Here is a 25,683-nt window from a genome sequence, read left to right as displayed (position 1 = left end):
GAAAACCCACTTGCTGTAGCTAAAGCCCATTAAATTAAGTTTTCTACACTGAGCACAGTGAGGAATGTGCTCCCATCTGTGAGTGCTGATATCTGTCCCTGGGGCCACAGAGCAGTAGTGGCTTTCCTTTGATGGCAAAACTGGCTGAGAGCAGTTCTGCTCTTCTTCCTGTGGGGTATTCCCTTCTTCCCTTGCTCCTGCCAGCCCCTGCCTGCCTGAGGCTCTGCAGAGAGTTCAGCCCAGTGCCTGAGAGCTTCTTCTCCTCTTCTCTTACAGGGCCTTACCTAAAGATGACCTGGAGCCCAGTCAAGCCCTTGAGGTATTGGTACCAAACTGCTGTGGAGAGGCATGGGGCTTCCCACTTGAGGGGAACACCACAGTACTGATACTCTGCCTTACTCCAGCTCTGTCAGTCTAGCTGTGAACTCTTTGCAGCTGCATACTCCTCGAATCACAGAGCCCCAAGCTCAAGTATATGACTTGTCAGGTCCCATAACTCCTCAGTGAAGTTTTGATTTTTCCATGTGTTGAAAGATAGCACATCTCTTTCTATTTCCTAGCATGGCCATAGATGTATCCTTCCTTCCACAAAGTGGTATAGAGTGATTTGCATTCACTTTGTTATGCTGTGTCTAAATATGTGTGTCTTGACTATATCCCTGTGTTCACCCTAAGTGCTCTTGAGTGTACAAAATGTGGTTGTTCTTCTCAAAACCTCTGTGCAATAGGTTTATTTCTTCCTGAAATGAAACCTGTACTCAATATTGCACTATGGGGAAAAAACTGCCTTGAGGAAAACCTGTTTGCTTTTTAACTGTCTCTTAAACACTGAGATCTGTGTAAATACTGGAAACTCTGAATCAATGTGGCATTTTTTCTGGGGTAGGTTTTTTTGTTGTTTTATTTAATTTTGAGGGTTGGGTTTGGGGATCTTTTAGGTTTGTTTGTTCATTTGTTTTTAACATGGGGACAGAATTTGACTTGGCTTGTTAAAATGCTTAATTGTAAGGTACCTAATCCATCATCATCATCCTCTGAAGTATGCTCCTGTTGAGCTCACTTCTGGAGCTGTGAGGAGATTTGTGGAGATATGCTCAAAGCCTCTGGCACAGATGTCCCCCTGGCCTGCCTCCCAGAGTGAGGACAATGATGAGATGTCACTGACAGGGTATATTACTGCCCAGGGTGGACAGCAATTGACAGAAATAATAACAGCATTTTTTAATCCAATGTCAAGGTGCATATTTGGATGCTGTGGTCTAGCTTATTATTCTAATTTTAGTATCAGAGATATGAGCAGAGGAATTCTTTCACCCTGATCAATTCACACTGCAGAAGAAGCCAAGTATTTAAATAGATCTACTATTCTTTGTACTCTTGTGTAAAGATCTCTCCTCAGTTCTTGGAAGATTAGAAATTAAACAAAGGACCTAATTTCACAGCAGTTATTCCTGAAGAATAGCTTCTTCAGCTATTCCTGGTCTTTCACAACTGGCCTACAGTGGTCTTCCTCTTGTGAGTCTATTAACAATTTCTGATATATGTTGTGAAGCCTGAACTGTAGTGCTAGGCACATTTTGCATTTGGTTAAACAACTGAAAACAAGCAAGACTTCAAGAGAGAAGGTGACATCATTCATTAGGGGAAAAGAGTCTGAATGAGTCTGAGATCTTAAATAATTACATTTGTGAACCTCTTCAGTGAGACATTTCATATTTTGGCAGCTAATAACATTAAAATACAGGCTCATAAACGATTGTTGCCTATAAAACTGGCAAGCTAAGATTTAAGGATGCATGTAGTGAACCTCTTTGATGAGACACTTCATATTTTGGCAGCTAATAACATTAAAATACAGGCTTATAAAGAATTGTTGCCTATAAAATGGCAATCTAAGCTTTAAGGATGCATGTGAAGCAATGCAGAGAAAATGTGTCTTTTCCTCTTTGAGGAGTAACAAGCTGATGGAAAATGTGGCATAAACTTAATGTTTTGGATGAGACACTTCATATTTTGGCAGCTAATAACATTAAAATACAGGCTTATAAAGAATTGTTGCCTATAAAATGGCAATCTAAGCTTTAAGGATGCATGTGAAGCAATGCAGAGAAAATGTGTCTTTTCCTCTTTGAGGACTAACAAGCTGATGGAAAATGTGGCATAAAAATGTTTTAGGGTCAGGACAGAATACTTATATCAAACATAACATTTAACTGTATTCACTCAGGGAAGGTCTTAAAAGTGTCACTTAGTAGACTATGACCATCTCAATTAAAAAATATGGAGAAAGTAATAAATCACATCTCTTATCCATTCACAGGCATAAACCAATGAAGATCATGTTGAGACCTGTGGGAAGGATCGGTGCTTATAATAATAAGCACTAATCACTAATAACAGTGAAAGTTATTAAGTTATGCTTAACAGTGAAAGTTGCTTATAATAATAAGCACTAATCACTAATAACAGGGCAAAGTAATGCTCTCTTGACTTGAATCAGTCATTTAAGATAGATTTTATGGAGTGCTTGTTAGTGTTTTTGCTGAGGCTGGCAGAAGATGAGTACAACCACTATGATGCTGCAGGAATTCACTCCTGTGTCCAGATTTCCCAGTTCTGTGTGTGAGGGCCCTTGGTTGTTCAATTAGATGAGGTCAGTGGTTGAAGTAGTCACTTTGATAGCAGATAATGGCAAAGGGTGGGCTTACACCTATAACATTCTTGCCCTAACCCACCCCCTATGAAAGACCTTTTTCCAAGAACTCATAGTTAGTTTGAGTCATTATTTCAATTTATTTTTCTTAGCTACATCAATTAGGTAAACTAAACTCAAAGTTTGTATGAATAAGAGCTGAGATATCCAACTAAGCATCCCTTGTCACTGGAATCCTTGGTACCTCTGAGGAAGGGCAATTATTAGGATCAAGTCTGAGTTTTTAATTAGCCATAGGGTCCCAAACTATTCCCTGTGCTGGCAGCCCAGCTACTCAGCACCCCAGCCAACCAGTCACTCCAACTCTGGGTAGAATAGACCACCTTGAACCCCACTGAAGCAGGACAGCAAAATCCATGTCTGATGTGAGAACTGAATCCATGTCTGATGTGCAACTGGCCAAGTTGCTCCAGCATGTTACTCATCCCTCAACTGCTCTTACAGCAGTGCCATGTGTGGCAAATCCCTTTCTACTTCTCACACTGAGCAGTCAAGTGGGATTTTATGAGGCTGAGTTACCCAAGACTCTCAAGTCCTGTAGATGTTACATAAAATGGGCTAAGAAATAAGCCTACCTCTCCCTTTTGAGAAGAGTTGGAGTGCTGTTGACTTGTGAGTGGGATCAGGAGTGGTAGGTGCTTAGTATCTGACAGAATTCAGCCCATCAGTGGAATCTGATTGAAAGAAGGAGGAAAAAGTGTTTGAGATTTGATCAAACATGCAGTGCAGGGCCTTTACATCTTGCCTGGTCTTTGTTTCTCCTGCATTTCTCTGAGAGCCTTGAACAATGTGCAACAGGGGAGTAGGGTTGACTTTTGGAGACTATCCAGAAAATTTCTAGGTATTTACAAAACTGAAGTTTAATTCTTAAGTGCAGTACTTGGTATTCTTTTCCACACCTACTGAATTTCTATGAAACAGTCACACTGAAAGGTTTTAGACCAGAAAGTAATACTGGTACAGATTATAATATGGAAAACAATTCCTAGAGTTTCTGTAATGCTGTTGCATGTGGAGTACCAGGAAAGCTTATGTTTTTGGGGAAAAAGAATGAAGCATCTCTTCTCTTGAGTTGAGCAGTACAGTTTGCTGTAATAACTACATAATTACTTACATAATTACTTACATTTAAACTGTAGAAAGAAGAACTTTGTAAAAATATTTGTGGGAAAACCTTTCCAATAGGAAATTTTACTTTCTTAGCAGTTGATTTTGGACTTGACTTCAGACAAGGGTCAGTAGCTTGAATGCAGCCAAATTTCAAACTCTTGTATGTCTCCTGTGTCAAATCAGAACATATATATATATATTTTATTTTTTTTCCTTGCAGAACCCCAAAGAGTATATATATATATATATATATAATTTTTTTTCCTTGCAGAACTGTTGCATTGTTCTGGTTATGAGTAAAGCCATGCTTCTGTGAACTTGAAATTACCAATGTACAGATATAACTTCTAAAAATCGGCAGTGTGGGAACATATTTGTTTTGTTAATCTTGGATTAATGGGGTGGGAATGATCTGAATGCCTGTTTGCAACTAAGTGTCTTAAGGGGGAACAAGATAATGGTTTAGTGCAATGCTGTGGTAAAATGATTGCATTTAGTGAAATTACAGTGCTGGCCTTCAGCCCTTTCTGTAAGCCCTGGTGCAAGGAGACTTCCAGATACTACTTCTTGCCAAGTAGTAATGAAATTAGTTCATAATGTGGTGCTCTAAGGCAGTTGGCTCCATAAAGCCATTCGTCTGATCGTGCTAATGTAATAAAACCCATGAAAACTGGTCTACATTTAAAAGTGAATTTGGAAATCAGTTATCATTGAGATAATTCATACAATCATAGAATGGTTTGGGTTGGAAAGGGCCTTAAAGATCGTCTGCTTTGACCCCTCCTGCCATGGGCAGGGACACCTTTCACTAGACCGAGCTGCTCAAAGGCCCATCGAGCCTGGCCTTGAGCACTTCCAGGGGTGGGGCAGCCACAGCCCTGCTGTTGAGCAAGGAACTCTTTTTGCCATCTCCAAAATTTGAATAAGATCAAGACATCACTTCCTTCTGGTCTACCGAAACTTGTCAAGATGCCCAGAGCAGCTAGAGGGGCAATGTTGACAGAGCTCTAAAGGAGCTTGGAAAAGGGGAAAGGGACAAAACCAGGCTGACCAGTGAAGAGCAATGGGTTTGTGTGCCGAATCTTGAGGAAATGAACACCAATGGGATCCCTTGGTATGCTTCACAAGGTGCTGGCTACAATATACCACACCTGAAATGTGCCCTGAACTGGAGGACCATGGCTGCAAACATGATTAAATCCCAGCAGACCCTGAAATTTTGCAGGATCTACTGCTCTGCGTGGATCCCTACAAATCTCTAGGGCCTGATTTGAATCATGCAAGAATCCTCAAAGAGCTAACTGACATTATCATAAATCCTCTCTTGATGATTTTTGAGCAGTGTTGATAATCTGGAGAGGTCCCAGCTGATTGGGAGCTGGAACACATTTTCCTTTTCAAGAAGGGCAAGAAGGGTAGAAAGGATGATCCCAGAAAACACAGACCTGCCAGTTTCACTTCAGTGCATGGGAAAGGTATGGAGATTATTCCTAGAGGCATTGAAAAACACCTAAAATGTAATGCGAACATTGATCACCAGCATGGCTTCCTGAGAGGACAGTCCTATTTATCAAATTTGATTTCCTTTAACGACAAGGTAACCCACCTAGCTGTTCAAGGGAAGCCAGTTAATATAATCTTTTTGTAATCCAGTAAAACTTTCAATACTGGATCCTCCAGTATTTTATTCCAGTAAAGCTTTCACAGGATCCTCCTGGACAAAATGTCCAGCACACATCTGGATAAATACACCATGGCACGGGTGAGCAACTGGCTCACGGGTCAGGCACAAAGGGTTTCAGTGCATGGGGTGACATCAGACTGGGGACCTGTCACTAAATGGGGTTCCACAAGGCTCCATCCTCAGCCCTGTGCTCTTCAACATCTCCATAAATGACCTGGATGAAGGACTGGAAGGGATACTGAGCAAGTTCACAGATAATACAAAATCAGGAGAAGCTGTTGACAGTGCTCTTCAACATCTCCATAAATGACCTGGATGAAGGACTGGAAGGGATACTGATGATACAAAATGAGGAGAACCTGTTGACTCCCTCAAAGTCCTGTAGAGAGACCTTGACAAATTAGACGACTGGGCAAACATCAACCATATGAAGTTCAAGAAGGGAAAATGCTGGATTCTGCACCTGGCATGGGGCAATCCTGGATGGACAGACAGACTGGGGAATGAGATGCTGGAAAGCAGACCCATGGAAAGCAGCCTGGGCATCCTGGTCAATGGCAAGTTGAACATGAGCCAGCAGTGCCCTGGCAGCCAGGCAAGGGAGGGGATTTTCCTGCTCTGCTGGAGTTTTGCCAGAGGACGTTTAGGTTGGAGATTAGAAAAAGATTATTCAACCAGAGGGTGGTTGGGCACTGGAACAGGCTCCCCAGGGAAGCGGTCTGACAGTTCAAGAAACTCCTGAACAATTCTCTCAGGCACATGGTGTGACTCTTGGAAATGGTGCAGTGCAGGGCCAGGAGTTGGACTCAATGGTCCTTGTGGGTCCCTCTGAACTCAGCACATTCTGTGATTCTGTGATGAAGTGTCTAATCTCCCACTACCACTAATGAAGATCTAATAAGAGTAATCAATGAATGATTCAGCTGAACAGACACTACGTACCTGCTTTATGGTGAGCTGAATTGCTCTTCAGGCTCCAGTGACTCTAATGGGAGTATAGGAATCAAGTAACCCAAAAGTATCCAAATTTAAGTCATTGTTTCACACTGATACTTGATGTTCCCTAGCCAACAAAGAGCATCAGACATTTTAAAAGAGCATTTTGTTTGACCCATTTTAGAAATCTTCCTTAGGGGATGCATTAATTTCCATTTATCTAACATGAAATTAGGTCTATAGCTTTAAGATAACTATAAAGTTTAGGAATCCTAAAACCAGTTAGATTCAGTCTTCAGATGATTCAATCCCCATATGGTTATGACCAGAACCTAAACAAGATAACAGTTTGAATATATGTTATATACTGCTTAAAAAAAAAAAAAAACAAAAAACAAACAAAAAAAAAACTGGATAAAACCATCATATATATGTATAACTTCAGGCTCAATTAAGGGCAGAAAAAGTTTTTTGCTTTTCTCCCATATCCATATTTAAAATTAATTCTGGTTTTCATAAAATACATAATCAGTGCTATGCTCATTCCTCTAAGGTGTTGTCCAAGATAACAGGTTAGCAGAACACAAATGGTTGGCTTTCTATTTGTCCTGTACATACAGAGTTTAAATGTGTGCCTCACCTGGGTGTTAGAAGATGAAGGACTAACAGGTTCTGTGGCTCTAGTCCAAAAGGTCACTGTAAGATGCCAGGATACTGGCCTGTTCTGGAACTCTAAAAATAATCTTCATTATTCTGCAATCATGAGTAATTGAGCAAAAGGTGTGTGATCAGTAGGAGTTTTGTATGGCAGTCAATATAATCAAAAGTGTTTTTCATTTAATATAAAACATATCTATATCAAATGATGCAATGGAAATCAAGCAACCTAGAGACGTAAAAACTCTTCACAGTCTATCACTGATGTTCACTCACAAGACATCAATCACTATTGAAATGATGATAAAGATCCTTTTATGCTCCAATTAATGACATTCACCTGACATTACTATCCAGTAGATGCACAATTAATTTTACTGCTAGGCCTTATAGTTTAATGGTTTCTTCTAGAATTCACATCAGAAAATATCAATCAGTGCTGGGAATTATTGAGCTTTACAGGAGCTTGGATTTAACAGAGCAGAAGGTGGATTCACTGGTAGCTGTTTCTCACTGAGGGTGCAAAACTTTGTGTGAACTGAGTGAAGTAGATAACTGAGCTAGAGATGCTCATTTATGTACAGAAATTTCCCTAGCCTGACAGAGCTCTCAAAACTGATCAGCTGCAGAACTGATCAGCTGCTAATTTCTACTGAAACTGCCTAAGGAAAGAACCAAGCTCCTCAAGAAGGAATACAAGTATTGGTTACCTTCCAAAAACATTGTGTTTTACGTTATGGTCCTCTCTAGATCATGTCTCTGGTCAACTTTTTGACTAGTGATACAAAGAGGATGCCTAAATCTTGAAGGTCTCACCAAGAGCTGCAGTGGTATCACTTGCTCTGTCCTAATCTTCATTTTCTATAATACCCTCCTGAATATAAAATCTGAAATTTAAAATTCATTTTTTATCTCACACCTGACTATTTTATCTTTTAGGACCTCTTAAAAATAATTATTTTGGCTATATGTCAGGAATGGCGGACTGTTCTTAGAGAAATACTTCAACAACCTCACTGCTCTTTTTTTTTTTCTCCAAATAAAAGGAAAGTGTTGACAAGAAAGTGCACTTTGGTGCTTGGGTTTTTGTTCAGATTTTTTCTGTATTAATTCAATTCAAACAGGCTTGCACTTTGTATGTTATGCATGTGCACACACACACACACACACACACACACACACAAATCTATATTGGTATTAAAGCAGGTCTCTGCTAAACATTTTTAAATGTTTCTTTTTAGCTTAGATTCTATTTATATAGCAATGACAATTTAAAGAAAAGCCTCAAAGACAAAATGAGACTTCCAGCAGAATAAATAGTTTCCTTGGAACAGCAGGCAAACCACTCAGTAAGAGGGTGTAAAAGGGTTGTAAACTGCAGGCCTGCAAAGTAAAACAAAATCCTCTCCTGCTGGCTAAACTGGTGAGCCACCACTCTTCAGTTCTGCTTGTAATTTGGATGACTCACCAGGACTTTGCACTACCACTTATTTGTCTACAATACTTCATAACTCTTCAATTATGTAGGACTTCTTGGATTCCAAAATCTGCTTTAGGAGAGCTGTGATAGCAGGATCTTTTTATAGGCCTGGGTTTGCAGTGAGCAATCTGTGATATCAGATGGGGATGTTCTCAGTGGCTGTGCTCCCCAGGTGGGCAGTGTCACCAGCACTGAGCTGTGCTGTGGCTGAGCTGTGCTTTCAGAAGGGAGAATTCCACTAAAGACAAGGCTCCAACGATCTGAGCTTGGCAGAGTCTGGGGAGCTCTGTGAGCATGTGCAAGTGTGTGCACAGAAATTTGGTTGAACACAGAACTGATGAATATGAGAATAGTCAGCCTTTGCATAAGCTTGGGTGACATAACACTGTCTGATGCCTACATTAATTCCACTGGCTCATTGTGATTTTAAATTTGAGGCTAAGACTAGAAAACAGTAAAGAACTCAGCTCTGTGCTTTGGCATCACTGCCTGGATGCTCCTGTCAGTGATTACCCAGATAATTGTTCAAGTGCAGCAAAATATTTTAAAATAACTCTGCTCTAATTGTTAATAATGATATTTTGTCTCAGCAAATGTGCCAAAGATCAGTGCCAAGATTTAGATGTTAATTTACAGTCAATGAACAAGCACTGATTAAAGAAATCCGCTTATTAAAAGAATGCATAGATTTATATAATGTGGAAAGGCTAATATTTTATTTCTCTGATTATAATAACATCTACCTTAAATTCTGGTTTTATAGGTTGTATTTAACAAATCACTTTTGCTCATGAATAAAATTAGCATCTCACAAAAGGCCAGCTGCTTCAGAATGGGATGTGATGCCTGGTCTCTTTCGTACCTCACCTTGACAGTCACACACAAAGCAGGAGAGCTGATGCTTGTGTTTCATTATACCTGACAGGAGACGTGAGTCTGCCTGGAGTCACAGTGCTTCACACACAGAGTGGCTGCAAGTAATTCTTATTAATAAAACTGCTGAGAGCTCTGCAGCTAAAACTTGCTATGAGCATCAGTTCAGCAGCTTCATTTTGGAAAAAAAGGACACTTATTTTGCAGAATGACCTTTTCTTTCTCCAAGAAGCTCTATATCTAGTAATTATTCAGTCTTTTAATTTCTGAGGTGTGTTACTATGTGCACACGAAATATTTGTGTTTTGAAGCCTAAGCTCAGGCCAGTAATGCATATGTATAACTAGGAACAATCCAGTGTGGAAAAAACAACCTGCAGCTCCTATTCACACCAATAATGAAATTGAATTCAAAAACACCAGCCTGCTGAGCTTAGGGAGAACAGAAAGCTAAACACCAACCAGCTGTAACTTCACCCAGCTGCAGCTCTTGCCAGATTATCACCCAGGGACCCAGGAAGGAGTGGGGCAGCCCACCCCATCTGCCACCTCCAAAGCTCCATGTGGCTGCGCAGTGAACTGGGGTGGGAGGTGGCTCTGTCCCCCTGTCCCCCTGTCCCCCTGTTCCCCTTCATCACCTTTTTTTGTGTGTTACCCAGCCAGCAAACCTCTGCCAGCTCTGGGCACTGAACAGATCTGGGCTCAGGGGCCTGGGGAGAGGGGACCTCAGCAGCTGCTTTAGGGAATTAGGGATGAGGGCAGTTCCTGCAGCACCTGGGAGCAGGAGCAGATGGGACAAGAGCCCCATGTGCTGGTGCTGCTGCAGGAAAGAATGAAATGTGGAGATAAACCTGATAAAGCTTTGGAAATGCATTCCCATGGGCTGTGTTTCCAGCTGAGTGGGAACTTCCTGTGGGCAAGAAGACACAACTTTTGGCAACTTCCCATGGCTCTGGTGGCATGATAGGTTCAGGGAGGTAGCACCTTGCTGAACCCTGCTCAAGGAGCAGCACCTTCCTCGTGAGCCCTGGGCTTCTGCAGTCTTCCTGCCTATTCTTCCTATCCAGTCTAGCCTGTGCCACTTGCCATAGGATCACCCTGCTGACCAGGAGACTCAACCAGATGACCTGTGTGGTTACTGTGGTGCCTTCCAACCAGTCCAATTCCATGGGATTCTGTGAATCCTGCAGGAAAGCTGTGCACCCAAAGCATGGAACAACTTGGCTGGGACTTTGGGACCCCCTGGGAGAGCACAGTGGAGAAAGGTTGTATCCCTGACAACTTCTGGGGCTGGCCTTTGCTTTGATGGGGTTTTTTCTATCCCTCTGAGACCATCCTGAGCCACAAACATGACACTCCCCTGGCTGGTGCTGCTGGTGCTGCCTCGGCCCCAAGTGTGGAGCTGCTGCAGGCAGTGCACACTCTGCTGGGTGATGTTCTCTTGTCACAAGGCAGAGGCAAGAGCCTGTGAATTATAGTGAGCAACACATCACTGCAGCCTGTTTGGAATCAATCCAAAGCCCATTAAAGGCAATGGAAAGACTCCACGTTTCCACTCTGCTTTAAAAACTATTACCCTTTATTTCTGTCAGGAGTCTTCTTTCACAGTAGATGGCATGCACTGTCACAAATCACTCAGAAGAAGCAGCAAGCACTTACTTAATACAGGGTATCTAAAGGTGTATATTCAAATGTTTCTTATCTGGCCAAAGCACATGAAACTATTTCTGGACAAATTTTTCTGCAGAATACTGCCTCTGTGTTTCTCCTGTCAGTTTACAGCCTCTCCTTCTGAAGTCAAAATCTCAGACTTGGGGTTTATTGGCACTCTGAAAAATGTCTGTTATGCTATTGATACATATCTTCTAATAAAATAATGACCAGCATGCTGGAAAATAACATTAATGTGAAGGTATTTCACCTAGGTCTCTAGTTAATCACGGCAGTTTTGACTATCAGGTTTATGGATGGTTGCTGGTACATACCTCTCAGCTAACAAAGATCACAGCTGTGTGGATTTTTAGTTGAATAAAGCAGCCTCTTGCAATATGTCTAAATCCCAAATACAAGGATAAGTCCAACCCTGTGCATACTAACCAGATCCTTTCCAGTTATCCATTAAAATGGTCTGTACCATAAAGGTGCAAATACTACCTTACCCATAAAGGTGTTTGTCTTTTTGGGTCTCTTCAGGTCACATTTTATAGGTTATAGGAAAGTCCAGCTACCTTCAGTACCAACTATTTTTGAACAGAAATCTAAGACTAATCAACCCATCAGATGATACTTTTAGCTAGAAGAGAATATAAAAAGCAGGAGCACTAAGGGATGAAGCTGTCCCTGCTGCACTGAGCTGTGGGATCTCCAGCAGGCCTGTACCTTGTATAAACCCCCAAAATTGTCTACTTCCACCTGAGTGTTAACATTCTCTTTTGCCAACTGCTCAGTTGAAAATCAACAAGACAGATGTCCTTCCTCAAGCAGGTCCTGCCACCAGTGCTCATTCAGGATTATCTCTCCCTCAGAAAAGAAACTTCTCTTGGTTTAGTAATAATCCTGCTGGCTTTGTTATTAGAGCAGGAAGGACAGCTCTTCTCTGCACCACGGACATTTTCGTCCTGGTCAGGACAAAAATTAATCCTGAGGGATAAGCATTAATGTCACAGCTGAGGATGCCGTGCCAATAGCAGAGGAAAAAATGTACCTTCCATTTCAGCCAGTGAGACCAAGTTCCAAGCTGGCATGCCTTTAAGCCCCAAATTAATGCTGTTTGGTCTCCAGGGTACCCAATGCTGAATACCCACGTGTCCCCCAGAGCAGCAGTTTTTCCTCACCTCTGACAAGGCAAAAAAATATTGGCACAAAATTGGGCACAGAATTGGAGAAGAAAGAACACAAAAGCTACTTGGAAAGGAAGGACTACCAAGGGTTGACCAAAATCTTGTGAGAGCAGTGCCCTTCCTGTTGCTCTTTGTGGGCATGAGAGAGGGGTAGAGACCCAGCTTGCTCCTCACATCCGTGCTGGTCCCCTGCATGTGGGAAGATGTTGCTCTCCAAGTGTATGTCAGACTCAGGATCAGACCTGAAATGAGCAAGCAGTGCTGGCCACTGAGGCTGTTGGGAGTGAATGGGATTTCCTGAGCATCTTTCTCTGAGCCTGTAAACTCCACGTGGTGTGGTTCTGCCTGTTGAGCACAGCAGAGGAGACACAAAGACACAACAAATTAATATAATCCAGAAAGATGATTTTGAATAGCTTACTTTTGTGTCTTAGGCTAATAATTTTATTTTTGGGTTTCCACAACACAAATGCAAAGAAGAGAGAAGACCCTTGTAATACTTATTGCCATAAATGCAGTTTTTACTTTTCTCATGAAAACAATAGGCTTTGCAATTCAGTTTTCTTCACAGCCCCTCTAACTTTCCTACATGCACTGAGAACCCCTCTTCCTTGCCACTCAGACATGAAAACAGAAGGTCTGCATAAGGTCAAATAGATTAGCTGAATAAATCAAATTAGGAAATGAAGAATCATCACTTTTCAAAGCTGGTTCGTGACAGAAGAAATGCATTTTTCTTCATTATTTGATTTTCATAATCAAATACACAAAATTATATTCTTGAAAAAAATAATCAATGACCAAAGTCAAGCTAAGTTTCTGCTGCTATTTTGCTGAAAGCACTAGCATAGGCAGGATCCATGTGGCTTTGAGCATTTCCCTAACTGCATCAGCTGTAGGGGCAACTGCAGAGACCTGCAGAGATGACAGGTGGGTCCCTAGGGCATGGAGAGCTGACACAGGTACTGGAGATACCTTCTGAAGGAGCAGTGTGCTGGCATAGAGCTCTCCGTTTTAACTGGAGGCTGTCCATGTCTCCCATTCCTCTGAGAGACAGAGCATTTCACAACCCCTGGACACAAAACATAAATAAGTGGTTGGCTCTGGGATTTGTGCTGCCTGCCATGCAGAGGTGGGAGGAGAGGCAGCAGCTCCCAGCCACCCCAACACAGGATCCACAGGGTCTGGATTTTGCCTTTCTCTGTAAACTGCATCTGGACACCTGTCTTGACTCAAAGAGCTGCAGTTTTAAATTGACACAGTAAAATTGTCAGGAGGCAGAATGCAATATATTAGAAAATGCATTTTTGTTCATACCCTGGGCAAAGGTTTGGCTTCACCCTTCTTAGATACGTGACTGGTTATACAACTTGATTTATATGATATGTCAGAGACAGTTCCTGTAGCAAGAAGCTTCCAATTTAAATTGACAGAACAGAAAATAATTAGAAAAAAAGGAACACAGAGATTCCCTTGTAAAGATCTGCAGCTTTTTACTTACCTGAAACCTGATGTCAAAAATCTCTGTTCACTGCTATGGATACAGTTCCTGGGTGCAGAAAGCAGATTTGAGGAGCCTAGGAGAAAGAGAACTGAGCATTTTCTTGCACAGGTATTAAATGTAGAGATGTTTTGCAGGTGTAAGGAAAATGTATCTGCTGTCAGGGTTTCAGTACTTATAAAATTTCCTCTGCTAAAATGCTTGGAGTTGGAAGCTAATACTATTTGCAGTTGTGAGCTGTATCGTCATGCTGCCATGAAGTAAAACTGCTTTTATCCTGCAAATGCAGAAAACATAGAGAAAAAATATGCTTACTTGAAACAATTTATTTGAATTTCATAAAATTATTCACAAAGTGTTTATTCTTAAGGATGGTATAGAGCTTTTTCAAATCTAAAAAGAAGAAATTGGAACAAGTGGCTTCAAAAAGAGCTGGTCATTTCCCCTTTTCTCACCAGAAAACCTGAACAGAATGGGAAGCATTCCCCCAAAAATCAAGGCCAAAAAGTGAAGATTAGCAGGGTAAATTTTCAAAGCTTTCGTCAGGAGATAAAGGAAATTTACGGTGCCCAAGAGGTGAATTTGAAAGAACAAGCTATATGTTCAGCCTTTACCTCCTGACATATAAATTTTCAGTCCAGAAAAATTCCACAGTGCAGGAGATGTCAGCTCAGTTGCTCTGTACAGCTCATCTGTATGTAAGTCAGGGCTGTTCCTGGTGCTCACAGCCAGGTGCTGAAGTTGGCTAATGAGGAAACCTATTGATCTGTAGCATTTTCTTTCAAAAGTTTAAAAACAAAGGAGAATTGTGAGAATGAAGTGATCACTCACCTCTAACACGACAGCTTTCTCATCTGCTCTCCCTTTTGCCATTGTTGTAGTGCTCCTGGTACATTGACTGCACAAGAAGTGGGAGAAGTTTGACTTTTATTCACCCCAGGTGCAAATATTGGCTTTCACCTTTCTTAGCATGTAACCAGTTATACAACATTAATTAGCTGATAGGTTTTTAATTTCTGCTTTTCTTCTGAAACTAAAACTTGATTTCTGTATTCCAATAGAAAGTTGAAAAATCTTGCCTATGGGAACTACTTACAGAAGAATCCTTCTCTACCCAGCAGCAATTCTCACTGCATGGTTATATTAATCATTCAGTTGGATCTCTTGCTAATCTTGGGAAGACTACAGAGAGGAGGCCTGACTGCCTGCTTGTGCAACAGCATGGGAAGGGTGTAGCCCTTACTGCTCCTGTGCTGCTCTAGATATTTTCTGAAGGAATATTTTCTAGCCTTTTTTGAAGGAATGAGTGGTACCAATGAGAAGAGCTGCTACTGTCCAGGAATTGAAATATATACTCTTTATCTTGGGGATTTCGACTGAAAAATTATTCATAACAATAAGACAATCATGAGAAATATTTACTTCATTAACTACTGTGTCAATAATGCTGATTTTTTATTAAGGTTACAGAACAGGTATTGAGATGTAAAACCCATTACTTCCATATGACCGTTTTGTATTTTTACATTTACAAAACACTCATGTGTCTGGAAGCTGTGAAAACATGAGGGTTTAAGTGATGAGTTTGATTCATGCTTTTTGTTTATGGCATGAAGATAAAGCATATTGATCTGCACAGGAAAGCAAGAATTTACTAATTGGTCTAGTTCTTCTCTTTCACTGTGAAGTGGGACAAGCAGCTCAGAATTTCCTACTTATTTCTTTTACTGCAGTGCTTGCATAAACATGGCAGGACACAACAGACTGATTGAAACCCACCAGATCATATCTCCTATTTTTTTTTTTTTTTTTTAGTTATACTCAGATGTCTCAAAACTGTCATCCACAATCTAGAATAAGGATAACTTTCCCCCTCCCCAAAGCATCAGCACTCTGGAAACACTCTCCAGGTGCTGTTTCCAGAGCATCAATCCTGTTTTCAGCGTGCTTTTTTTGCAAATAAGTCCTGGTGACTTCAGGACAGGGCTTGGCAAAAAGAATTTAATCCAAATTCCCTCTTCCCTGGCACTGACAACCCCTTTGTTAGGACCCTAGGACCCTGTCTCCCAGAAACAGTCTTTGGACCCTCAAGATTTTGTGTGCTGTGGACTAGAAATGTTTGCCCTTAGGTTCCCTTGGCAAGCAGTGGCTCCTAAAGACCAGAAATGCATTGTGTTGGTATGGTACAGACCATGCTGTTCGATGCATTATTAGGTACTATTAAACATCCTTCACTGTGCCAATTGTGCTAACAGTAATTTTACCACCTGTCCTCCTCGTTTCCATTTGATTTGTTCCTAAATGATGGAAGTTGGGTCATTTCATAGGCCTCGGCTCTTTTTTATTATCAAATTAATGATCTGTTCAAGTTTGACTGTGCAACTTCTTATCATGTGAGTCTATTAGCAAAAGAACTCTCAGACAGAAACCCTGAGTGCCCCACTTTGTATCCATCACTATTCTGGCATGTTCTCTTTCTCCAGGGAACAGTAATGTCCATTCTTACTGGGTGGCTGGAAAATGAAGTCACCCAGCAATACAGGAGCTCACCTAAAGGGATAATAATTTTTTTTTCAATGTTAGATACTAATTTAAATTTTTTCCTAGACTGCATTAAAGACAAAAATTTTCTTGATTTTTTTTTATTTACTGCTAAAAGTTCATCTTAAGCCCTTGTTTTCACTTTCTTTTATCTCTTTCATTCTGAGTTTACTGCTAAAAGTTCATCTTAAGCCCTTGTTTTCACTTTCTTTTATTATCTCTTTCATTCTGAATAATCAAATTTCAGGGGGTGAAAGTTTTTCCTGTCTCAAGTACTCTGTGCAAACACTCACTGGTGACTTGGTGTCAGTATCAGAAAGGTGCCAAGCCATACAGAAAAGCTGTATTCTCTGAGCATTCCCAAGAAGTGCAGCTTTGGTCTCAGTGGTGACAAGTGACATTGCTTATCAAATATAATGTCTCACCATCTCCCATCCCTCAGTCCTTTTTTGTTCTGCAATTTCAGAGCTGGTGCAACCAGGCTTGTCTGTACCTAGTCAAACTTTTTGTTTATTTGTTGGGGCTTTATTAGTTTGTATATTTGAAAGTTTCCATAAGGTTAGTCCAGAATGTGGAACCCACTTAGAGGTGAGGACTTGTAGCTGAGAATACTTATTACTTTTGAAGTCTTTCCAGCAATAACATCTGTTTTTCCATACTTGATCAGGAAGTTGAAGACCTGGGTTCAGTTTCTACTTTTTCCTAACTTGAAGGAGATCCCCTTCCAGCTGAAGCACCCTTCCCTTCCCCCCTTCCAGCTGAGCACCCTGACAACCAGGCAGTGATGTCTGCACCCACCTTCCTTGCTCCCAAAGCAAGCTGCCTGTGTGCAGGTCACAATAGGGGAGCCTAAGGAGAGGGAGGTGACACCACGCCATGGAGCTTCACAGCTCTAGGTAGATGTGTGAAGGCAGGTGTGGTGTGGAGGGCAGGAAGAGTAGGAATCTGCTCCCCTGGCCCAACTTCCAGGAATGAAAACTCCCATTAATGTGGTTTCTTTGGTCTGCAGCTTATGCTGTTACCATGCAGTGCCTGGGGCTAAGTAACTCTTGTATCATTCCCAGATCACAGCACACTTCTGTCAGGAACTGGCTTCTGACTCCTGAACTTGTACAATGTGGGATGCACGAATCAATGCCTAGGCTGGGTGGCCACTTCATTTTCCAGGTTACACTGGAAAAGGCAACAAATTTCTCTCTAAAGTGTTATGCCATCAGAAAAACCCTGCACTATGTATGTACAAACACTATGGGTTTTCTGAATGTTGCCCAGAAGTAAAATTTTTAGTGAATTTTTTTTTTAGTGAACTTTTTCTACAAATGTAGAAATAATTTTGCACAGAGAAGCTCAAACAGGACATTAAATATCAGCAAAGTAGAGAACCCTGGAACTCACTGAACCTTGTTTTTATCCTGTGCAGGTCTCTGACTACTTCTAACATTAATATCTTTGCAATAAAACATTGGGTGTTATTATGATTTTGTTTTAAACTTTGGTTTCAGAAAGACTTATTTGCAGCTATTTCTACTCCATATTGTTGACATTTTGAAATAAAGGAATGTATTATTAATTTGTGTAAATTTTATTAGTTCAGCAGCTTGCCTATGAAAGACATTACTGAGACTATGAAACTAAGCTACACAAAAGGCATCTGGGAATTGAGCTAGTAAACTAAAAGAGATCCTACCAAAACAAATTGAAAAGTACAGAAGTATTTGTCAAAGCCAAAAGTCAGGAATTAGTTATACATGCTGACAAAATTATTGTGCATGTTTATGTAGTTGATTCATTGAGAAATACTGGGGAAGAGTTGAAAAGGCAATCACAAAAAACATATTTTGAATTTTTTTATTGAATCATAGAATCATTTAGGTTGGAAAAGACCTCTAACATCATTGAGTCCAACCATTAACCCAGCCAAGTTTTGCACTAAACCATGTTCCTAAGTGCCTCATCTATGCATCTTTTAGATGGCAACCCTACCATTTCCCTGGGCAGCCTGTCCCAGTGTCTGACAACCCTTTCTGTGACAAGATTTTTCCTACTATCGAGCTCCCACATGGTTACAACTTCCTTTCATGTAGTTATAGTGAATGGTAAGGTAAGCTCAGGGAGCTGAGCATCCTTTTCCCTAAGCTAAAGAACCCCAAGTCCCTCAGCTGTTCCTCATCAGACTTGTACTCAGACCCTTCACCAGCTCTGTTTCTCTTCTCTGGTCTCACTCCAGCCCTTCAATGTCTTTGAGGGGCCCAGAACTGGACATAGCACTCGAGGTGTGGCCTCTTGAGTACTGAATACAGGGGAATGGTCACTGCTGTGGTCCTGCTGGCCACACCACTGCTGATAGAGGCCAGAATGCCTTTGTTCTTCTTGGCCATCTGGCACATGCTGGCTCATATTCAACCAGCTGCCAACCAGCACCTCCAGGTGGGCAGGTTCCAGGCACTCTTGGAGGAGCTGTTGACTCCCTCAAAGGCTGGAGGTCCTGCAGAGAGATCTTGAAGAATTAGAAGACTGAGCAATCACCAACCATATACTGATCTCTGCTCTGTGGTGACAGTGACAGGACAGAAGGGAGTGGCCTGAAGTTGTGCCAGAGGCGTTTCAGGCTGGATATTAGGAAAGGTTCTTCACCGAGAGTGCAGTGGGCTCCTCAGGAAGTTGTCACAGCAGTTTACTGGATATCAATGAAATTTTCATTAGTTTGGTGAACACATAGTTTACTTGCAATATTAATTGCAAAATTACAGCATAAATATAAAAATAACTTCAATTAATTGAATTCTCAAACAGCTAATGTGTCATCTGGGAAATGATGAAAAATAGACAATGCCCTCATGGGAAACAAAAAGAACTTCACCATGCACTGGGTACAGGAAATAATAAAGGAGTAAAAAGGGTATTTGCAGGCTACTAGGATTAACAGCAAACTGTAGATGCTGTTGCAGTGGATTGCTGGTTTACAACCAGCTGGGATGGACCTTAAGATATGTTTTGAAGACTTTTTGTGGGCTGAAAGAACAAGAAGGTAATGGCTTTGTGCCAGTCCTACTGAAAATGTTGCCACAATGAGGGGTCAGGTGGAAAAGATCTGTGCCACCATGGACTTTGTAGCAATCCCAGCACCAGCCCATTGCTGATGATGCCTTGGCCACCAGAAAACCCCTCTGCACTATGTGGACATAGTGAGTTAGGGCTTGCCCCGTGCAGGTATTTGTCCTTGTATTAGTCCTTTTATCAATCCATTTTACATTTTAGTGTTCTGGACCTAAGGGACCAGTTTGCAACACATACTATACAAAGAATTACTGCAATCCTCTTGAGAACAGAGCAATAAGTCATGAGGATGGAGGGCAGAGCTACAGTTGGAAAATCACCTAGCAATGTTGTACTTGGAAAATGCAAGTAAACATGTGGAGTAAATATCTGTATTAAACACAAGAACAAAACCTAGAAACTGTAAATATTTAAACATAATTTTCAAGCAAAATCTGGGAATGTGCTGATAGTATCTATGACAAAATCAGTCTTGAATTTGCAATGTGGCAATGCTGCAAATGGAAAGCTTTCTCGGGATGCATTGCCCTGGCAGGTCAGGAGCAAAAACACCAGAGACCAGAGGCTGGGGGTGCACCTGCTGTGTCCTGTGCTGTATGACAGCATGAGAGACCCACTTCTCACTTCATTCTGGATCCAGGCCCAGGACAGGGAACTGATGTGGCTGAGATCAGCTGTAATCCATGGGGCTGTAGTCTTTCAGGAGTTTAGCTGCTATATCTGCTCTAAGAAGTGCACCCAGAGCAAATTTTGTGGCACTGTTTTCCACTAGTGTGATGGTATGTTACAGTTCTAGTCTACAGAGACTCCAGCCCAGAGTACTTGTGTCTGTGTAGTGCTAGGATGTGGGTGGTAATTAAAATGAATTTAAATTATAGAAGAGTAACAGAAAGAAAAGAAAATTATTACTGGCTGAAAACTGGGTATGTAGTGTGGGGAAGATTAATCAGATTTATGGGACAGTGGAGACAACATGATGGCAAACATTTGGGAAATGTCAGCAGTGGAAAGTCCTTGTTTGTGTAGGATGACATTAGGATAGGGAAAGTTTTGAGGAACGTTCCCCAGCAGAGTTGGTGAGAATCTCATTATCTGAGTTCGAAAAACTAGAGAGAACAAATATTTAAAAATATTTCTGAGGGGCAAATTTTGTCCATATGGAAAGGTGTACCTGGAGACATGACATTTTTCTTCCATTTCTAGATATAATAAGTATAACCTTCATAGCTGTAGACAAATGCGTGGCATGTCAGGTTCTTGTCTTTTGGAATAAAGGGACGTAGGATGTAATGAAAGGATATCAAGGATACCTTTGACAAGGATATGTTTATGGCTTGATTAAATAGCTGATACACAAAACCCAGCGAGGACTGATTAGAAAGGAAGCTGTAATCATGCAACAGATTAAAAAAAGGTTTTCAATCCACATGTGATAATTTACTGCAAATTTAACCATAAGTGTGATTAGGAGTGGTGGCCTATATGGTGTTTTTTTTCAGATTGCTAAAGCAATTGATTACAACAGAAATAGAAAGAAAACTTCAAACAAAGTGTAAGACATTGCTTGGGTAATACACTTAAGGGAAATTATTGAGCTCTACAGAGGTATGTCATTCCAATTGCACAGACATCCAGTCTGAATTAATTTAAAATTAGAGAAAACAATAGAAAATTAGTATTTGCAGCAATATGCTACATATTAAAAAACTGCTAATTTTAAAGATCCATGAAAAAAGATGAGGTGCCTAGAAAAGGTTGTATCTGTAGCTTTTTATGAGTGCCTGCAGGATCAGGGCAACCTGCTGGATCAGGAAGTCCTGCCTGTTTAATCTTCCCCTTTTTGTAGCTATCCCTGACCACTGGCTGGGATTTGGAAAGCTTTGCATCAGTTTCAGGGTATGCCTATGATTTTGTGTCAATCATTTCTGTGATTTCTAAGAGAGTTACTTAACAACTCAGGATCATGGTTTCCATCTATACCCTACACAACACATCCCAGACAGGCTCAGCTCCAGAGCGAGCCCTCATTCAGTGTCCTTGTGTGAGCACCTGCAGACACCTGCCTCTCACTTTCAGTGACAAAAGAAGATGCCTGGGGCCTTTTGAGACACTCTAACACCCACATGAGCTTCATGGGTATGGCCCAGAAAATGTAGAGGGCCTGTGGGGTGTCTTAGGGTGTCTCAGAGGGCTCAACACTTACATTTCAGGACCTGAATCACAGCCTGGATCTGTCTGTAATGCAAATAAACACACTCAGACACCTACATGCTGACACATCACATTAGGTGTCTTGAACCATAGCCCACCCATCCACTGTGCTGCTTCTCCTGTGCCTGTCACCATGGAAATGACCTCCTTGCTGGGACACTCTCCTTTGAGCTATCCCCAAAGTGTTGGGACAGTCTGGAGCACTTTGTCACCTCTGTCAGAAGTGCTAAGTAACCCTCCATGGGTGAGCCCACACACCATAACCTGATAGAGAAAATTCCTTTCTTCAGAGAGACAAAAGCAGTTGCACAGAGAGGAAGCAAATATTTGAAATGTTGATGGGCTGTATCCAGACCTGGATAGAGTTTGGACCATTTCCTAGCATGGACAGCCTGGTTTACACAGTGCCTGTTACTTGCCTCAGAGAAGCAAATATTATATTCCTGCTAAAAGAGGGCACCTTAAATTTATTTCAGCTACTACTACTAGTAGCATATGTGGTGTTTATCTAAGATAAGATAGAAGTGGGAAGAGGTAAGTACAGAGGACAATATATGTCTTAGCCATCATATTACTGTAGAATTCTAAATGGCAGAAATTAATAGTTCTTCTACCATGCTTTCTCTGACAAGAGAGGTACAAAATCAGTTTATATGAAGAAGTATACAGGGTGAACAAGAAATTATGTTCAAGGCAAGTCCCAGGAGATACCTAATTACGCCTGGAATTAGAAATTCATATTGCAGGCTGCATGGCAAACTTCTGAGACACAATGTGATGAGATCTCCCAAAAATTTCTTTCTTAATTATGCTGGAAAAACGTTTTAAAATCAGCAGGTTTGTTTGGTGGATATTAGGAGCTCTTATTTCATTTTCCATGACAAATACATGTAGCCAGTAAAACTGTATTCCTAAAGACTCTCATGTTAAAAACTCAGCCCTGCTCCCTTCCAAGGCATGAGGGAAGTCTTTGGTACTCTGTTCCATTTTCATGGCACTCTGGAAAGAGTACAGAGACAAACATCACATTCAAAAGCTCTGAAAAGATAGGCTTTTTAGTCTTTACACTAATTATCGCTCATTAATTTGAATAAGGGTTATGAAAACACTGGACAAAAGAAACAGATGTGTGGGATGAATTCACATAATAAAATTTACCAAGGTATATACTTTAACTCCTTGGTTTCCTGTGCTCTTAAACACATATGAAACTTGGAAAAGAATGGAATATGCAGTATGGAAAAAAAAAATTAGTCATCATTCTGTAGAAACATATGAGTGATAGTAAAAAGGAGCTGTTCCCTGTGCAAGTGATTTACATATTTTGTTTTCTTATCCACTTAGCTTTCTGAGTTTCACTTAGCAAAAATGTTTAAAAAACTGAGCATTTTTCTGTGTTTTGCATGTACATGGGAAAAATACCCCAGAGGGGAAAAAAAGACAAATTGTCAAAATCTTATCAAGTAAAAGTGAAAGCAGACTGAAGACAGGGTTTTGGATCACAGTTATAGCAATGCTTTCCAGCCATTGTACTCACTTTGGAATTGCTTGCAACCTATTGATTTTAAATACAAAACTTTCTAAAATAGCTTGAGCTGCAGGTGATGCAATAGCTCTCCCTCTGATGAAAGCCAAACTAACTGCTCAAAGACAATTTGTGGTAAAGGAGAATTGGCTTTTCCATCTCAGTTACTTTACACTGGAGAGCTTTTTGAGATGCGTGATGTCTGTTTTTTTAGTGAAGGTTCCTGAAGCACTCTGTCCTCCTTCTAGCCCATAACATTTCTCTTTTAGGACAGGTTTCATTTTTGTGTTTGTACATGAATCTATCACATGGGTGAATTCTTTCCTCCCTCCTATAGGTCTCTTGGTTAATATTTCTGTCCTACATGGTGACTAACACATCTGAATTTGGGCAGCTTGTTCTTTTTTCAGCCACCGGAAAGCACAGTGGTACTAATTCTAGACCTAATATATTGAGAACAATTGTAATAAAAGATTATATCATATTCAATTTGTCACAAAAAATTGAAATAATTTCACATAACATATTAAAACCATAAGATAATGAGACTGTAAGAGTTGTGAAAACCCCATTAATCTTGTAAAACTCAGGAGAACTCAATAGCAGTAAATCACAGCTTGTTCTACATGCAAGGAAGGAAGATACTCTGAAAATTGTGGGCCAGCAATAAAATTCCTTGGGTAGTGCAGTTAAAATGTGTAATCTATCATGAAACAGTATATAGAGCCACAGTCCACTGTTTGGAAAATGTTAATTTTTTTTAAATTACTTTTATACTATGCTATCAGAGAAAGCCTGTTTTGCCCTCTTCTCCGTGGAGCAGGTCCCACATTCAAGCCAGATATGCAAAAGATATCCTGTACTCACAGGGATATATGGAACACAATAATGACAGTGAGAACATTTTTTTTTCCCCATCTCCACATTTTCATTTCTTACAGTAATTTCAGTGTATTTGCCCTCTGCTGGGGACCCATTTCATTAATGATGCAGTGCCATGACAATGAGCCTCAGCTGAGCAGATCATGGGACCTGTCATTAACCTTGTCTTGTTGGTAACATTTTCTCACGTCAGCCTTCTGACTGTAACTTACTCTTTAACCTGAAAACATTTCTGAGAGAGCAAGCACAGCACACAGGTCTGCAGAACCCAACACTCACTGAGGCACATTGCTGCTCTCCATGGCCAACACTGTCAAATGCCTGGGCTGAGCAGCAGCAAGAGCATTGTCCATTGGAAGGAAAAATGACTCTGTTTGGTGTTCTACTTTAATAATGGCAGACATTTGAAGGGCTTGTGTCATTTTGTCTGAGTGTTTGTGGGATTTCTCCTTTTTTTCCTGAGATTCTCCACTGAAACTTCTGCATCTGAAATTGCAGCACACAGGTGGTTTTCAGCATGAACCCTTGTTCATAAGCAGGAGTTGGGGATTGCAGGAGGTGATTTACAGTTACAGGGTATGAAAATTATTCCAAGGTAAGTAGAAAGAGACATAGAAAAAAGAAGTAGTGTGGCTGCGTGATCTGATAGGGCAGGCTAGAGGTACAGCAATAGATGTGCACATACAAGGGAACTTGGTTCCTGTGTGAGACCAGACATGCAAAAAATTATGTGGTCTGTAAAAAGCTCTGAAAATATGATTGAAGAGTTTGGCTGGAGAAAGAGAGCAAAAAAACTTTGTTTTGTCAATGGCAAAAGTTAACATGGATTTGTTGTGGCAGTTTAGCAACTGCAAAGTGTCAATGACTGTTTAGAAAATTATTTTGACAAAATCTTCATTTGCTTTCTCAAGATGATTCAAAACCAGGAAATACTATCCCTGTCTTGAAGTCTGCAGGATCTTTTTTCACCTTTGTCAAGTCCTTCTCTTACTTAACATCAGGGGACATTTTGGAGAGTGACAGCAAGAAGAATAATAAGGAAAGGAAAAGTCAGATAAAATGAGTTTCTATTTTTCACTCCGTTGTTACATTGAAACTTTTGACAGTTCCTTTAATCTGTCTTTTCTGCTTCATGCATAGGTGGAACTGGAAAACTAGAGCTTTTTTCAGGAGTACTTTCCATGTGAAATTATAAAGTTTTCCATGAGAAAAGCATGAAAATATGAAAAAGGGATTTTTCTTTTGCCACGCTCAAAAACTTTCACTCTCTTCAGCTTTTGTAGAGCTAAGAAATAGTAAGAGAGTGTGAAGAAGAGGAGCAAAATACATTTCATTTATAAAAATAATACTTTCCCTTTTACACACTTGACAATGATTTTTGAACACAACACTTTCTCTTAAAATGTAGCACTTCTTTCCTACTGTTGCACAGCTGGTGAGGCTATGGGTGAAATCTGTGTGCACATAATTCTCAATTCTGCAACAGAAAACTTTGGCAAAAATCTTCTTGACACTTTTAATTTTTTTTCTTTCCATTTTTATAAGCTATGTCTCTGACTGCTTCTCCTTTAAAAGAGGTTTTTGGTTCAGTTATACTTGCAGATGAAGAGTATGTTGGAAAAATGTTAGCTGTCTCTTATTGTGAGTGTGATAATGTTCCCTGAGGGCTCATTG

At 40.6% G+C, this 25,683-nt stretch overlaps 1 long non-coding RNA gene across 2 annotated transcripts in view; it reads left to right on the top strand.

The window, feature by feature from the left end:
• Nucleotides 1–25,015, top strand: part of LOC120505325 — a 106,319-nt gene extending 81,304 nt beyond the window's left edge. Inside the window, exons 3-4 of one of the 2 annotated variants that reach the window (XR_005628207.1) lie at nt 277–319; nt 24,921–25,015. This is a non-coding gene — a long non-coding RNA (uncharacterized LOC120505325). Of the gene's footprint in view, nt 1–276; nt 658–24,920 lie in introns of those variants that run through there. The other variant, XR_005628206.1, reaches the window with a different exon arrangement.
• Nucleotides 25,016–25,683: the final 668 nt, after the last annotated feature.

The sequence above is a fragment of the Passer montanus genome, unplaced genomic scaffold (genome assembly GCF_014805655.1).
Source record: "Passer montanus isolate IOZ18808 unplaced genomic scaffold, ASM1480565v1 scaffold34, whole genome shotgun sequence".
NCBI lineage: Eukaryota > Metazoa > Chordata > Aves > Passeriformes > Passeridae > Passer > Passer montanus.
The sequence above is the reverse complement of the archived record's forward strand: the minus strand, read 5'-3'. Positions and strand labels throughout refer to the sequence as shown.